The following is a 12,416-nucleotide window of genomic DNA, read 5'->3' on the forward strand; positions in this document are numbered from 1 at the left end:
AGGATGGAAAAAACACCCACCTATGGTGCAAAGACCTCAGCGGGGAGCCAACCCATTCCCTGAGCCAAACGGGATGGAAAAAGTCCACGAGACACAGATCGGCGTCCATGGACGCCGGGTGTGCGAAGTGCTAGGCATGACGCCAATGCGCCGAGGTCCGGCCCTGCCCCCATCGCAAAGGAGGGATGGGAAAAGGAGGGGGATCTGGGCGCATCGATACCCCGAGGAAGAATAAGCAAAAACAACAGGACCTGTCATCAGATGGGCTGGGTAAGCCACGGTTAGATTGAAAACGTTTTAGGTTGTAGATGAAACAAAAAGAAACTAGATGGACATTAAAGGAGACAAAAATGTATTTAGATAATGACCTGTTGTCTGAAAGGTTGGTAAGTTATAAAAATATAAAAAATGTATGAATATATGTATTGAAAAAAGAAAGCCAGCATTTAAATTGTCTCAGAGATCAATAACTGAGAAGAGAAGATCGTCATAAAAGGTAGGGTCCAAAAAGGGGACTGGGTGTCTTCCACCCTGGTTAATTTGATAAACAGTAAATGACCCAATGGAACCATCGAATAGCACAAGCCAAGCCTCCATCCCTGGATACAAAGAAAAAAGAGAAGGGCTTATGGGACTTTAAATGAGGCGAGTATGTGTGTCTGAAAAAATCTCAAAGGTCAAAAAATTGATCATATGTTAAAATCCTGACAAGGAGGTCTCTGTTGCCATATGAGTATTTCCTGTTCCAAATCAACAACTCAACAAAGCAAAACTGCAAATGAGGAACTTGGAGATGATCCATATATGGTCCAGTATAAAATGTAATGAATGTTTAAAAACACTCCTATAGTTAATTTAAAAATGTAATCTTACCAAGGCTTGAAGCTAATCAATAAATACAACTCACGCAATTAACTAGATTAAAAGCATACAGGTCAGAATTTAAAAATCTAATTTGTTATTTGAAAAAGAAAAGAAAAAATATACTTTCTTGCATTAAATATAACAAAATCCTCCTCAGAGGAAGGCAGCCTAATGCCGTGTACACACGACCGTTATTCATGTCATGGAAAAAAACGACATTTTCCTCGGCGTGATTCCTCATAAGCCTGCCTTGCATACACAGGATTGTAATAAAAAATGCTCGAGCAAAGCGTGGTGACGTACAACATGTTCGACGGCACTATACAGGGGAAGTTCCATTTGAATGGCGCCACCCTTTGGGCTGATTATGCCAGTTTCTAATCTCATAACTTGCTTCTGAGCATGTGAGTTTTTCCCCCCTCGTTAAAGCCTACACACGACCGTTTTTTACGACGAGAAAAACGACGACGTGAAAAACAACGAGAAAAAATAAAGCAGGTTCTAAATTTTTAATGCCCATTTTTCTCGTTGAGAAAAATGCTCTGGAGCCTACACACGACCGTTTTTTTAAGGCAAATAAAAAAAAATTCTCGTCATGAAAAACGGTCGTGTGTACGCGGCATAAATCACAACCTGAAACATTGAGCATGTTTCAGTTTATTAGCAACTGCAGAGAGGCTGTTGATTTCCTAGAAACTCCTAGAAAAAACACAGTGTATCAACCATGGCTTTGAAATTATGTGACTTATGCCCCGTACACACGATCCGAATATCGTACGAAAAATGTCGTCCGAGGAAGAACCGTACGATAATCGAATCGTTGGTACAGAGCTTTCTAGAGCCGATTATGACAGTTCATCCGATATTATTCGATCTGACAAGCACAAAAAATGTTCTCGCACGGTACCAGATAGTACGATTTTCGTTTAGTCAGTACAGTTGTCGTCCAAAAATACAATACAAATACATTACAACACATGACATCACTTACGATTTTTTTTTTCTGTCGTACGAGAAATTTTGTGACTTTAATAACCAATTTAATTTCTACTTGTGACTATTAAGCGAAAAAGTTGTACGATCTGTCGTACGATATTTGGATCATGTGTACGGGCCATTATAGTTAAAGTGTTACTAAACCCAGGACCCTGCATTCACTATATCTGGTCTCCCACAGTACACAGAACATGGAAATGCAATAGTTTTAGTAAATATAAAAGGCTAAATACCTTTTCTTATCAGCAGTATATTGCAGTCTTATGACTTTTATGAGTCTATGGTCAAAGCTTGTATTGTATTGTCAAACCTTGTATTTTAAGAAAAAAGAGAAGAAGGGGTCATGGGACTTTAAATGAGGCGAGGATGTGTGTCTGAAAAAATCTCAAAAATCAAAAAATGGATCATGTGTTACAATCCTGACAAGTCACAATCAATACCTGGATATACAGATATAGTGAACATAATTATCCTATGGAGAAATATATATACAATGAGATTATTAAAAAATTCCTTGTTGGACAAAATTGACTTGGCAACCCTGAGTATGGACTCGACGCGTTTCTTGGCGTTTAAAGCCAGTCATCAGGAGTGAGGTGCGTAAATGTCAACTGGAATGGCAAATAAATACATAAATAGACAGTTAGGCCAATGAGGTCTCAGGTGGGCTAGATCATGCTTTCAATAGGAGAGCAGAGTGGGAAATAGTATACATTTCCAGTGGCAAAGCCCAAAGTGGATACCCAAAAAAGTCCCACAGTTGGGAATAGACTGACGGTCCCGGATGGGCTGTCTCCCCCGAGGTAGAGGCGGTGGTTAAGCCCCGCAAAGGAAGGGGCTCTCAAGATGGAATGGGGGAGTCCAAAACCTGTAGTGGCGGGAAAAATCAGCCAAGGATGAACACGAACAGCCACAATGCACTACCTGACTGGAGCGTAGGCAAACAGGGAACACAAAACAGGTTCTGTGGAGAGAAGAACGAATGAGTGATAGAACAATAGACAAAAGAATGAAAGAAAAAAAGTAAAAAAACAAAAAAAGAGAGACAGGAGATCAAGGTGGTGGTTGCAAACAGTGTGTAATGTAATGAAAATTAACCCAAAGGGGGCGCTTTGGTGAATGGTAAGGGATGTATATATAAAAAAAAAACGAATGAAATAAAAACCATTAGGTGTGCCACAACACTGATGCATATGAGAGGCATAGGGAATCGAAGGTGTGAATGTGTGAGGCGATGAATGGGATAAAACTGTAATTAAGTGTGGGTAAGTGAATGTGAGTGTTGGTGTGGAAACCACAGTACCTGAAGTGTGGATGGAAATCCAGGAAGCCACTCCCCAGTCTGGAGGCAAGAGAGTGAGCCATGGGTGACAACCTGGCTGAAATACCGCTAGCCTGGGGCGTGTCCACCGCCAGCGTCATGGGATGGAAAAAGTCCACGAGACACAGATCGGCGTCCATGGCAAGTACTCTGCAATCAAATAGGGAAATAACTTAAAATAACATAAAAATAAAATCTTGACCTAGGAGGACGAGGTCCATATGGAGTAGGAGGTTGAGGGTTAGGGTTAGGGGTTAGGGTTAGGGGTTAGGGTTAGGGGGTTAGGGTTAGCTAGAGGGCTGCAAATGGCAGCAAAATGTTGGTAAGAGCATGGCAAGTACTCTGAAAATAAATGTGTATCGGGAAATAACTTAAAATAACATAAAAAATAAAAATAAAAATAACTTAAAAAAAATAATAATAATCTTGACCTAGGAGGACGAGGTCCATATGGAGTAGGAGGTTGAGGTGGCGGTGGATGTGGCTGTGTAGGTGGAAGCGGCGGTGGAGGAGGACGAGGTAGCCAACACAGCAGGTTTTGGTTTTTAATTGATTTATTTTTTAAATTAGGGTACACCCCAAAAGAGTGAGAAAGATCTAAGGTTGCCACCTCATCCCTTTAAACCTGAACACATAGTAATTACACAGGTTCTGGGGCTAATTTAATGTCGATAAGGCACCAAGTGAGTTTAATTAGCAGCACCTTAATCAGCCAGAGAACTTGTGTAATTAATATGTTTTCGCTTTCAAAGGGATGAGGTGGCAATCCTAGAAAGATCAGAAAAAAAAGAATGGCTGGGTAAGGCCGGCCCGGTGTCTATTCTGCACAAGGTACGGACAAGTCCTGTGGGATCCATGCCTGGTTCATTTTAATGAACGTGAGCTTGTCCACATTGGCTCTGGACAGGCGGCTGCGCTTGTCTGTGATAACGCCCCCTGCCGTGCTAAATACACGTTCAGATAATACACTGGCTGCAGGGCAGGCCAGCACCTCCAAGGCGTAAAGGGCAAGCTCAGACCATGTGCCAAATTTAGAGACCCAGAAGTTTAAGGGGGCAGACCCGTCATTCAGTATGTGTAGGCGTGTGCACACATACTGCTCCACCATGTTGCTGAAATGCTGCCTCCTGCTAAAACGTTCCATATCAGCTGGTAGTGCTGGTTGTTGTGGCGTGCTGACAAAGCTTTTCCACATTTCGGCCATGCTAACCCTGCCTTCTGAGGTGCTGGCGGTGCCCCGGCTGCGTTGGCGACCTCTTCCTCCTCCTCTGCCTTGGCCTTGTGCTTCCACTGTGCCCCCGCTGTCAGGTGGGAATTACACCAGCAGCGCGTCTACCAGCGTGCGCTGGTACTCGCGCATCTTGCGATCACGCTCCAGTGAGGGAATTAAGGACGGTACATTGTCCTTGTAACGGGGATCCAGCAGCGTGGCCACCCAGTAATCAGCACCTGTTAAAATGTGCGAAACACGGCGGTCGTTGCGGAGACACTGCAGCATGTAATTGCTCATGTGTGCCAGGCTGCCCAGAGGCAAAGAAAAGCTGTCCTCTGTGGGAGGTGTATCATCTGTGTCCTCTGTATCCCCCCAGCCACGCACCAGTGATGGCCATGAGCTGGTCTGGGTGCCACCCTGCTGTGAACATGGTTCCTCCTCCATCTCCTCCACCTCGTCATCCTCCAGAACTGTGCCCTTGATGGACAATTGTGTACCTGGCCTTTGTTGGTGCAGGAACCCACCCTCAGAGCCACTTGTGAATGACTGCCCTGAAAGCCTTGGAAATTATCCCGATTCCTCCTCCTCCTCCTGTGCCACATTCCATCATCGCCCGAAGCGTTTTTTCAAGGAGGCATAGAACTGGGATAGTCACGCTGACACGGCGTCATCGGCACTGGCCATGTTGGTGGAGTACTCGAAACAGCGCAACAAGGCACACAGGTCTCGCATGGAGGCCCAGTTATTGGTGGTGAAGTGGTCCTGTTCCGCAGAGCGACTCACGCGTGCGTGCTGAAACTCCACTATCGCCTGCTGCTGCTCGCACAGTATGGCCAGCATGTGCAAGGTGGAGTTCCACCTTGTGGGCAAGTCACATATGAGGTGGTGAGCTGGAAGGCCAAAGTTACGCTGCAGCGCTGCCAGGCGAGCAGCAGCAGGGTGAGAACGCCGAAAGTGTGCACAGATGGCCCGCACTTTCTGCAGCAGCTGTGGCATATCGGGGTAAGTTTTAAGGAACCTCTGCACCACCAAATTCAGCACATGCGCCAGGCAAGGGATGTGCGTCAAACCGGCTAGGCCCAGAGCTGCTACGAGATTTTGCCCGTTATCGCACACCACCAGGCCCGGCTTGAGGCTCACTGACGCCAACCACTCATCGGTCTGTTGTTCCATGTCCCTCCACAACTCCTGCGCGGTGTGGGGTTTTTCCCCCCAAACAGAAAAATTTAAAAACTGCCTGCTGGCGTTTACCCATGGCTGTGCTGAAGTTGGTGGTGAATGTGTTACGCTGACCGGATGAGGAGGCGGTAGAGGATGAGGAAGCGGAGTAGGAGGAGTTAGCAATAGGAGGTAAACTGAAGCGGCGGCTGGGCACGACGTACTGTGGGACAGCCAATGCCATCAGGCTTTTAAAACTCTGCGTCTCCACCAGACGGAATGACAGCATTTCAAAGGCCAGGAATTTTGAAATGCTGGCATTCAGGGCCAGGGATCGCGGGTGGGTAGGGGGGTACTTCCTCTTCCGCTCCAGTGTTTGGGAGATAGAGAGCTGAATGCTTCCATGGGACATTGTGGAGATGTTTGGTGACCCAGGTGGTAGTGTTTCTTGCCGATCCTCTGATTGCGGGGTGGCAGGTGGCACTGTCACTACAGAGGTGGATGAAGAGGCAGAGAGGCCCGAGACTGAAGCAGAAGAGGAAGCAGGAGGAGCCAGAGACCTTTCTTGGTTTTTGAGGTGTGTACTCCACTGCAGCTCATGCCTTGCACCTAGATGCCTGGTCATGCATGTTGTGCTCAGGTTGAGAACGTTTATGCCTCGCTTCAGCCTCTGATTGCACAGCGTGCAAACCACTCGTGTCTTGTCATCAGCACATTGTGTGAAGAACTGACACGCTAGGGAACTCCTAGGACCTGGCTTTGGTGTGCTCGGTCCCTTGCTGCGTTGGGCAGTAGCAGGCGTACTGTCTAGGGGACGGACGCTCCACTTTGGCACCCTGCTCCCTCTTCTGCTGTGCTGGCGGCTCTGTGCGACTAGGGATGAGCTTTGTGTTCGATTCGAACGTATGTTCGACTCGAACATTGTCTGTTCGTACGTTCGAGGAATTTCGAACAAAATGGGTCGTTCGCGCCAAATTCGAGTGACGCGCAACGGCCCATAATTCACTGCGCCATTGCGCGCTGATGATTGGTCAAGCATGCACTATGACCTTGCATGCTTGGCCAATCACAGCGCGCAAAAAATGGAGAACAATAATTGGCCAAAGCCAGGGTGGCTTTGGCCAATTATGGCTCAGGGGGTTTAGTACACGCCCCACACTATATAAGGCCGCCTGCAAGGCGGCCGCGTGTAGTGTGTTGCGGCGTTGTTACAGACCACATCAGACAGTCAGTCAGTTAGAGAGATAGAGAGAGACACAGTGGGATAGATTCATAGAGACTTACGACGGGCGTATCAGTAGATACGCCGTCGTAAGTCCGAATCCCTGCGGTCGTATATTTAAGCGTATTCTCAACTGATAAAAGAGGCCGGCATCTCCAGCGTGTCATCTGCTAGAGTGACCATGCGATGTGTGTACATGGCGACAGGTAATCTAGTCAGTCATTCTCAAGTCTTTTTTTGTCAGTGCTGTGCTCACAGCCTGCATGGTGAATTTGTTATAAGATGGTGATACACACAGGGCCGTAAGGCTCCAAACATTTGTTATAGACAGTGCAAGGAAATCCATCTTCATTGTAAAACATCATGTTAGCTTATCCAGATAGGAGAGGAAAAACAAAAAAGAAAGAAAAGGGGGAAGGGGAGAGGGAGAGGGAGGGGCCACATCCCATCCAGCAAGCCAAATGGAGTGACCAGCTCGTCACTCTGCTTTAGCTAGGGTAGGGAAACGCTGCTGCTGATCTGAGGGAGAGATTGAGATAGGACTATCCTGCTTCAGAAATCTACACCAGCACTGCATCTGTCCCTGTGAGATACTCTGCATTAGACAGTTTAGGGCAAGGTTCCTGCTTGTTGCTATAGGGAGAGAATTATATAGGAGATACTCTGCATATTACACCAGCACTGCATCTGTCCCCTGTGAGATACTGTGCATTACATAGTTTAGGGCAAGGTTCCTGCTTGTTGCTATAGGGAGAGAATTATATAGGAGATACTCTGCATATTACAGCAGCACTGAGTAGGTTCCTGTGAGATACTCTGCATTAGACAGTTTAGGGCAAGATTCCTGCTTGTTGCTATAGGGAGAGAATTATATAGGAGATACTCTGCATATTACACCAGCACTGCATCTGTCCCCTGTAAGATACTGTGCATTACATAGTTTAGGGCAAGGTTCCTGCTTGTTGCTATAGGGAGAGAATTATATAGGAGATACTCTGCATATTACACCAGCACTGCATCTGTCCCCTGTGAGATACTGTGCATTACATAGTTTAGGGCAAGGTTCCTGCTTGTTGCTATAGGGAGAGAATTATATAGGAGATACTCTGCATATTACACCAGCACTGCATCTGTCCCCTGTGAGATACTGTGCATTACATAGTTTAGGGCAAGGTTCCTGCTTGTTGCTATAGGGAGAGAATTATATAGGAGATACTCTGCATATTACACCAGCACTGCATCTGTCCCCTGTGAAATACTGTGCATTAATAGTTTAGGGCAAGGTTCCTGCTTGTTGTTATAGGGAGAGAATTATATAGGAGATACTCTGTATATTACACCAGCACTGCATCTGTCCCCTGTGAGATACTATGGGGCTGATTTACTATGCTCTGTGCGCTGCGCTGGTTCATGCGTTAATTAGTACTCCGGGTGAAGCCTTAATTAGGCGCATGAACCAGCGTAGCAGCCGGCGCATTGAAAGTAATATGTAAAGCCGCGCCGATCTCCCTATAGAAGTCTATGGGAGAAATCAAAAGTGTTATTATTAAAGGCTAATCTGCAAGTTTTGTCGTAAAAAGTGTTTGGGGACCTCAGTCCTGCCCCAGGGGACATGTATCAATGTTTTTTTTTTTTTTAAACGGCCGTTTTTTCAGGAGCAGTGAAATTAATAATTCTTAAAGTGAAACAATAAAAGTGAAATATTCCTTTAAATTTCGTACCTAGGGGGGGTGTAATGTCAGCATGTGAAATAGCGCATTTTTCCCGCACTTAGAACTGCCCCTGCACAAAGTGACATTCAGAAGGAAAAAAAGCCATTTAAAATTCACACGCGGCTATAATGAATTGTCGGCTCTGACAATTCTGACAGGATTAATTCATAAAACAAAAAAAAAATGTGTAGGGGTTCCCCCAAATTAAATTACCAGGCCCTTCAGGTCTGATATGGATATTAAAAAAAGAAAAAAAAAGATGTGCGGTTCCCGGCAAATATCCATACCAGGCCCTTCAGGTCTGGTGTGGATTTTAAGGGGAACTCCACCCCAAATTTAAAAAAAAAAATGGCGTGGAGTCCCCCTAAAAATCCACACCAGACCCTTATCCGAGCACGTTGACCTGGCCGGCCGCAGAAAAGAGGGGGGGACAGAGTGCGGCCCCCCCCTCTCCTGAACCGCACCAGGCCACATGCCCTCAACATGGGGAGGAGGGCATCATCCCCACAACCCTTGCCCGGTGGTTGTGGGGGTCTGCGGGCGGGGGGCTTATCAGAATCTGGAAGACCCCTTTAACAAAGGGGACCCCCAGATCCTGGCCCCCCCCTATGTGAAATGGTAATGGGGTACATTGTACCTCTACCATTTCACCCCAAAAAAATGTCAAAAGTGTTAAAAATGACAGTAGCCGGTTTTTGACAAATCTTTTATTAAAATCTTCTTTTCTTCTTCCATTCGGGTTTCTTCCGCTGCTTCTTTCTTGGGTCTTCTCGTCCACATCTTGCCCGACGTCTTCTTCTATCTTCTCCGTCCGTCCTTCAGCCTCCTCGTCTGCCCGGTGTCTTCTCCTATCTTCTTCTCCTTCCGTCGGCCTCCTCGTCCGCATCTTGTGTCTTCTCCTGTCTTCTTCTCCTTCCGTCGGCCTCCTCGTCCGCATCTTGTGTCTTCTCCTGTCTTCTTCTCGGTCCGCCAGCCTTCTCGTCCACATCTTTTTCTTCCCCGGACCCAGCGCTTGAATTTGAATTGGCCGCCGTGTTCCGCTCCTGGGACCCGCCCCCCTCTGACGCCACAAGTAAACTCCTTAGAAGGTCATGTGCGTCAGAGGGGGCGGGGTCACAGAGCGTCACACGGCGGGGGAATTTGATTTCAAGCGCGCCGTCCGGAGGAGAAGCCGCCGCAGCTTCCAATTGAAGTTCCCGCCGTGTCACACTCATGTGACCCCGCCCCCCTCTGACGCACATATGCCACACGCGGACTTGCAGATGAGTTAACCTGTGGCGTCAGAGGGGGGCGGGTCCCAGGAGCGGGAACACGGCGGGATCTACAATTTCAAGCGCAGCGCCCAGAAGATGAAGAAGATGTGGGACGAGAAGGTCGACGGACAGAGAAGAAGATGGGAGAAGACGGCAAGACGGCAAGATGTGGACGAGAAGACCCAAGAAAGAAGCAGAGGAAGAAACCTGAATGAAAGAAGAAGGAACCGCGGAAAGAAGATTTTATTAAAGGAATTGTCAAAAACCGGCTACTGTCATTTTTCACACTTTTGTCACTTTTTTTTTGTAAAATGGTAGGGGTACAATGTACCCCATTACCATTTCACACAGGGGGGGGCAGGATCTGGGGGTCCCCTTTGTTAAAGGGGTCTTCCAGATTCTGATAAGTGTACCCCCCCTCCCCCCCTGTATGAAATTTAAAGGAATATTTCACTTTTATTATTTCACTTTAACCACTTCCATACCGCGCCTATTCTGGCACTTCTCTCCTTCATGTAAAAATTATATTTTGTTCCTGGGAAATTACTCAGGACCCCCAAACATTATATATAATTTTTTAGCAGACACCCTAGGGAATAAAGTGGCGGACATTTTTTACTTGATTTCCAACGGCATTTGCGCAATAATTATTCTAATGCCATTTTTTTTTTGCCCAAAAAAAAACCACGGTCCATGAATTTAAAAATAACCAAACAGTAAAGTTAGCCCAATTTTTATGGATAATGTGAAAGATGATGTTACACCAAGTAAATAGATACCGACTTGTCACACAATCATGGAATAGCGCCAAACTTCGGGACATAAAAATATCCATAGGCGATGCTTGTTTTTTTTTATACAGGTGACCAGTTCAGAGTTACAGAGGAGGTCTAGGGCTAGAATTATTGCTCTCGCTCTAACGCATGCGTCAATACCTCACATGTGTGGTTTGAATGGTGTTTACATATGTGGGGACTTACATGCATATTCGCTTCTGAGTGCGAGCTTCTAGGGACAGGGCCGTTTATTTTTTTGTGTTTTTTAGCTCATATTTTTCTTCTTTCACTTTTTTGTCACTTTTTTTGATTTCGGATCACTTTTCTTCCTATTACAAGGAATGTAAACATCCTTTGTAATAGGACTAGTGTGTGACAGGTCCTCTTTATGGAGAGAGGCGGGGTCAATAAGGCTGGAAAGCATGGTATTGGAAATAAAAAAAAGATCTCATGCTTTCAGCTGCAATCATGTTCGTTCAGCACAGTGGTGTAGTGTATAGCACTTTGACCTAGCAGCAAAAGAGTCGTTGGTTCGAATCCCGCCCGTGACAGCATCTGCATGGAGTTTGCATGTTCTCCCTGTGCCTGTGTGGGTTTCCTCCCACAATATAAAAACATGCTGTAAATCGGATCCGGTCTAAATAAGCCCTAATATGCAGTAGTATATTTAGGTTTTGTGCTGCCCTAGGCCTGACTACATTTCTGCACCTCCTAATAGAAAAATGACCCACCCCTTCCTGCCAAAGCCACACCCTGTTTTTGTATCACCCGCCCAGGAATTTTCAGGGCACACACACACACTAGTTCTGGGGGGGGGGGAGGGGGTTACTGGACTCCCTTAATTTGCATAGTTTTTCTCTCACTTCCTGTTTGGCTATGGGGCAGGAAGTGAAGGCAAATATCCCCAATTGGACACAGATAATACAAAATAAACTGACAGGGCCTATAACCCTCCCTCACTCTATCCAAAATTAAAGAAAATAAAAAGTGTTGATTATAGTTCTAGTCAGGGGCGGACTGACCATTGAGTCACTCGGGCACTGCCCAAGGGCCACATGCCACTAGGGGGCCCCCATCAGGGTTGCCAGGCTCAGTAAAACCAGGGACAGTATGTAAAAATCTTTTATTTTTTTAGATCTGTCCCTGATATGTCCGAAACTGACATGCTTTTAATGTGAATATCCCAAGATTTTAGCTGCCCCGCCTCTGCACTGCCTCCTGGCGTGGTTGCCATCTGTAAGCCGGGGGCCCCATAATCTTCTATTGCCCGGGGGCCCCATGAGTTGTCAGTCCGCCCCTGGTTCTAGTTTAAGCACAAATTTCATAGAGTTTTATTGAGAGGCCTAAGAAAATATAACCATGCCAATAGGCCAGGATACAGCGTGGCTAATATGTATGAATGTGTGTGTTAGAGCACCCCACCCAATGTTAACTAAAAAATTATTAATTTGCAAATAAGTATTATCTGCTCATTTTTTTGGGGATGTCTGCACCCCTGATAGTGACAACATTTGTGAGGTGTCTTCACCCTTTCTAATTCATTCACTTCCTGTCACATAGCCAAACAGGAAGTGAGGGTAAAACCTTACTAATATCTTTTCTTGGGGACACAGAGATCAATCTAAATAGTTTCCCATTATGTAAATTGCACTCTAGCATTTTGCTGTGTACACCCCAAATTATTAGGGATCTTGGACTTTGGGGTCCATTTACTAAAGGCAAATCCACTTTTCACTACAAGTGCAAAGCAAGGAAGAAAACAAAACAACTTTGCTTCTACAGGATTGGATGTTAAAACCATCAGTGCTTCCTCTCTGATTTTCAGCAACTATGCTTGTACTGCAGAGTGGCTTTGCCTTTACTATACCCCAAACTAAATAATCATTTGGGGCAGGGATCCT

This window comes from Rana temporaria, chromosome 2, assembly GCF_905171775.1.
Source record: "Rana temporaria chromosome 2, aRanTem1.1, whole genome shotgun sequence".
In the NCBI taxonomy this organism is placed as follows: Eukaryota; Metazoa; Chordata; class Amphibia; order Anura; family Ranidae; genus Rana; species Rana temporaria.